Raw genomic sequence first — 5,617 nt, 5'->3', positions numbered from 1 at the left:
CTGCAAAGCAAGAGAAGCTGCTGTTAGCACATGCTAGGCATGGGATTGCTCCTCATGTCCCTCCAAAAGCTGGTGGCTTTGGGAGCCCCTCATGTGGACAAACAGGGCAGGGTGGCACTTTGGACATGGCACAAGGTGCTTGAACATTTCCCCATACACCAGACTCTTTTTAACTTAAGTCTCTTGCCCAGAGAGTCTCTCCACACTTCCCCCAAATGAAATTGGGGCTCCTTATCCACCCAGTGCTGCTCGTGGGGCACACAGCACCAGGGAGGATCCCCGGGGTGGTCGCTGCAGATTCCCACCACGCTGCTCCATCCCACCCTCCTGCCCTGCTGCCGGGCATCGAAGGGTTAACAGCCACAGCGCCGTGCCACGGCTCTACCGTATTTATTACTGATAAATAACTGATAGCTGCGGGAAATCTGCCCCACCCGCCTGGCTGCAGCTCCAGCCCCGCACAAAGTCACGGCAGGTGACCCGAGCCAGCCCGAGTGGCACCGGCCCGGGGCAGCCCGGGCCGAACCGAGCCGGGATCGGGTTCAGACGGCACCGGCACCGCCCGGGGAGCCGGGCGGGCAAAAGTGGGTGGGATTTCATTGAGACACAGATACCCAGAGCAGGATAAGCACGTACAGGAGGTTTTCTGCAGACTGTGGAGAAAAACAAGGGCAAGAAGACTTTGCTTTGACATCTGTTTGCACTGCAGTCTCAGGCTCCAAAAATCATGGCATTCCTCTCCTCCTCAGAAAGAACAAGGGCAGTTTATTCCTTCCTTTTCAGAAGTTATGGGCCAAGTGAAGAGCTGCAGTGCCAGTCAGACCCTCAGCGGGATGAATGGGTTCTAGAGCCTTTCAGGAACTGACAGAAACAAAGCCAGCTCCTTCCCCGGAGCAGCAAGGATCCATTGAGGTGATCAACCTGACTTCTTCCTCACTTCTCCACTACACTGCAATATTTACATCTGTATGGGCCCCATCTGAGCTCCACAACTCACCTTAGTCCCAGCTTAACTTTAGTTCCAAAGTAGTTTCATCCCAGGGCTGAAAGCAGGCCCCAGCAGCCCCATGCAGGAGCTCTCCCAGAGGAATGCTGCCCTGGTGTTTACCCTGAGCCCTCGGTGCCATTAGCACAGAGAATAGCTGAGCAGTGAAGTAAGAATTTGTGTTTATGAGCAGCCCCCACAGCGCAGGGGGAGCCACGCACCAAGATAACCAGACTTGGAAAGAGGCTGATGTTTACTGGCTCAGCTGTCACCCATGCACAGCTCACAACTGGCTGCTAATCCAAACCACAGCTCGGGGAGGGCTGCTTTTCTCTCAAACAGCTTAAGAAGCAGAATTTCTGTGCTGGACAGAGGGACACAGTGCCTGGCTCTTGATTTGAAGAACAGATCCACAAGGCACGTGTCAGGAGAGGGGTGAGTGGGTGCAGGGGGTGTCCAACCCCTCAGCTTCAAGGGTGAGCTGGGAGACACCAGCTGATACCTCCAGAGCCACCAGACTTTCAAGGGCTGAGTTTTATCAGCTCCCTGAAGAGGGAAACTTGTCCTTCTGCTGCTGACAGAAACCCATCCTACCTGGGATGGAAGGGATGGGGAAAGAAAGAGAGCAGTGTCCATGCCAGGGAGGTTTCCTGGGCATGCAGCTCCCTGCTCTTAGAGGGATGAAGCTCCTGATGAAACTCTCGCTTTCTCAGGCTGCCAGGAGTCAGATGTGTGAGCAGAGAATTGCAGTGTTTAGAGCCAAGTGCTCTCCTTCCACCCCAGAGCAAAAGCAGTTCTTATTCCCTCATATGGAATTGGAGGGCCATTTGTGTATGCTCCAGATGGAAATGGCTCCAGACTCATCACCTCCCGAGATAAAACACAGCACGCCACGAGCAGGGCTGAAATCGTTTGTGGGTTTCTTGGGCTGACATCTGCCTCTTTAAAATGCTTTATTTCTGCCCTGCACGCCTCACACAGGGGGAGCAGGTGCAGCTGCCCTCCCACAGCACTCTGGGCTGCAAAGGAGCCTCCCAAATGTCCTGCTCTGAGAGAACTCCCAAGGTCCCCCTCCTGCAGCAACCAGGCAACGTCTGCTGCAGGAGGGAGGCACAGCTCCTCCCTGGGGTGCCCAGGGCAGTGAGGAGCTCACCCAGGCTGTGTCAGAGCAGGGCTTGGGCTGCTGATGAGGCAGCCACACGGGAGCCTGCAGCCTGTCCTTGCAGCTCCCTGCTCGGGGTGAGCGGAAACGGGGATTAGGGCTCTAATCTGACGGGCACGTGGAGCAGCAGCCCCACAGCCAGGGCACCTCTGGGCCACTGCAGCTGCCCCAGAGCTGGCACAAACCCTCCCGAGCACACGCTGGGTGCGTTTCCTTAATAGCACACAGAAAAGTATCCTGGAAAACAAGCGCGCTCAGTTACGCAACTGCCAGCCTGGCTGAACTTGGGAGATATTTATCTTAGGACATCTTGCGCTTTAAATCCTTTTAATTCCACATAATCCGCAGCACAGGGAGCAATTTCCAGAGCAGGCCAGTGTGCTCTAATGTGAAACCAGGACAAGGTGCATCCTGGCAGGGCTGTGGGATGGGGCCCAGTCCTGCTCTGTGGTTACACCACCAGCTCAAGGCATCCCGGGTTGTGGACAGCTCTGCCTGCTGCTCCTGCATCCTCAGGCTTTGAGCAGCCACTTCTGAGGGGCCCCAAAACACCTCACAAGTACCAGGCACCCAGAGATGCTCTTTCACCCAACTCTGATGAGCCATGAAACACTCAAGGAAGGAGCAGAGGAAGAAACCTTTCACTCCAGTGCTCCTGCTAGTTTGACACAAGAACAAGGCGTGTTTAAATTATTACCATTAAGTGGAATTTATGGATCTTGCCTATTGCAGTTCAGAGAAAGGAAATAATTCTACAAGGATAGAGATCTCCAAAGGAACTCTGGTAGCCCAAACAGAGGAGTCTCTGCACAAGGCATATCAGAGATGACAGCCACTCAGCTGTCTCCCTTGTCTCTCGAGTAGTTTGCACAGCTCAAGCTACCATGCTTGAGAAGAGTTATTAATGAGCAGCTCCTGCTCAATAAAGGGTGATACACATATACAGGCAAAAAATAATTAGCTTGAAGTGGTGGAGTTTGGCGTAATCCCACGTCAGTTGCATTGTTGTAGGTTTGTGTAATGAAAGAAGAATTTGAAGCAAAGCGGAGCCCTGATGACAGATCCATCGTTATGGGGATGAAGTCATGGAATCAAAGAAACACAGGATGGTTTGGGATGGAAAGGACCTTAAAGCCCACCTCATTCCCCCTGCCATGGCAGGGACACCTTCCTCTGTCCCAGGCTGCTCCAAGCCCCATCCAGCCTGGCCTTGGGCACTGCCAGGGATCCAGGGGCAGCCCCAGCTGCTCTGGGCATCTGTGCCAGGGCCTGCCCACCCTCCCAGGGAAGGATTTCTGTCACTCAACTCTGTTCTCCAGTGTTTGTGCTCTGCCCCAGCCATGTTTTTCTACTACATAAGCAATATTTGGAATAATATAAGCAGAAGAGAGAATGGCAAGGGTAAAAAAAGGAGGAGCAATGATTACAAAGCCCAGACTCCAGGACAGAGGGACGTGGCTCCTGCCAGGTAGCAGTTCAAGCTCCCATTGCCACCCACTCCCACGCGTTTCCCTGGCATGGCTGAGCTCTGGTGGGCCAGGAACAGGGGCACCACATGGCCAATTCTCCCGGAACACAGTGGAAAAACCCCAAATCCCTCAACAATAGGACTGATGCCTCCACCAGCACGGTGACAGCACCTCTGCTCCATGACTCAGAAAGCAAAGGTCGGAGGAAGCCGGTTTCTAACCTGCATGGCAGCGATCCCAGGGCAATTTACGTAACCGGTGTTCCAGAAACGTCTCCTTGCTTTCTCAGTGGTGCCACCTCTCCCAGGAGGGGTGAAAACTTCCCCCTTGGGCCCCTGCCCTTGGCGATTTTCACCTCTAAGTGCAAAACTCCTCCCAAGCCCTGTTCCAGCCCTGCTGCTGGACCTCAGGGAGCTCTCTAACATCTGACCCAGGTGTGGAGGTGAAGAACACCTGTATTATTTTCCTCGCTGTAATTAAGAGTGTGTACTTATCATTTTAAACCAAAGGGAGGCAAACTGCTAAGTCCCACCTGAGATCCTGGGATGCAAAAACCCTGATCTGCTGAAATCCCGCCTGCACGTGGTGCCTGACCCCGACCCAGCCAAGGTGAGACGGGGGAAGGGGAGAGCCAGAGGCTCCCTCCACTTCCAGCCTGGAGTAACACACCCGCTCCTGGTGCCGCGAGGGAATCCGCGCCTGCCGCTGCCCCGAGCCCCCCGGGCATTTCCGCTGGGAAGCGACCCCGGGGCTGCCACAGCCCCGCCGGCACCGGGCACCGGCACCGGGCACCGGCACCGGGCACCGGCACCGGGCACTCAGCCCGCCGCTTCCCCCGCCCTGGGTACCGGCGCTCGTTTCCTCCCATTATGAGTCGAGCGGCGTTTTCTGCCTTTTCAGCCATCTCCCTTCCTAGGAAGGGAGAAACCACAAATAAAAAGCGCTGTCTCGCAGCAATAAGCTGCGGCCCGGCTCCGGGCGCATGACGTGGGTTGGGAACGGCCGCAGGACTTCCCTCCTCTCCCCGCTCGGAGCACAAACTCCTCCTCACGGCTCCAGCGATGGTTCAGAGCAGAGGCTCTTCACCCACCGCACCTTCGTGCCAGGTGTTGGCCCAGGCAGAGCCTCCCCACCTCATGGGGGCTCCAGGAGAAGCTGTGCTCTTGATTTGAAGAACAAGCTGTGCCATACCTGGCTGATGAAAATTAGGAAAGCTCACCTCGAATGGCCAGTGCCTCCCTGCTGTCCCTGCAGCAGGGGGGAAATGCTGCTCTGCTCAAAGCACAGCCCTCTGAAGAGGCAATTTTAAACCGGAATGAGCAAATCTGACCAATTAACCATGGAGACATCCCCAGGTATGATAATGGAGCGTGACAGCACCAAATCCAGACAGAACGACAAGAAATCACCACGGCCTGTGGAACACCTGGCACCAAATCCCCACCTCCCCTCCGGTTTCTCCAGGAGAGCTGCTGGTTCCAGCCGGAGTGAGAAGATGTTGAACTGAGGAGTGCCAGAGCACAGTGCCCCAGCCGGCTGCTCTGCCGTGGGTGACAACTGCTGCAGCCTGTCCCTTCCTTCGGCGATGGCTGTGCCAGCTGCAGATGTGGGCAGGGGGTGAGCGACCTCCTGCACATCTGGCTTGGGGGTCTCGGTAAGGAGGACAAGAGCCAAGAGGGAGGGAAGAGCAGACGTCCGGCAAAGTGACACCGGAGCGTGGTCGGAGTTGGCGGCGCAGGCCTTTGCGAGAAGACGGCGCCGGGAGGGTGAGGGACAAAACCCCCCAAACTGAGATCTTTATTCCCTGGGCCTTCAGCCGGCTCCGCTTTCCCGTGTGCCGGGGAGATTCGGGAGCGCCGCCCGCACTCCCCGCACCATCACAGCCCGCACGGGCAGCAGCGAGCCCCGAGCGGCCCCGGCGCCCCGAGCACAGCCCCGGGCGCTCACGGCGAGCCCCGAGCACAGCCCCGGTGCCCCGAGCACGGCCCCGGCAGCGCAGGG

The sequence above is a fragment of the Passer montanus genome, unplaced genomic scaffold (genome assembly GCF_014805655.1).
Source record: "Passer montanus isolate IOZ18808 unplaced genomic scaffold, ASM1480565v1 scaffold89, whole genome shotgun sequence".
Classification (NCBI taxonomy): Eukaryota; Metazoa; Chordata; class Aves; order Passeriformes; family Passeridae; genus Passer; species Passer montanus.
The sequence above is the reverse complement of the archived record's forward strand: the minus strand, read 5'-3'. Positions refer to the sequence as shown.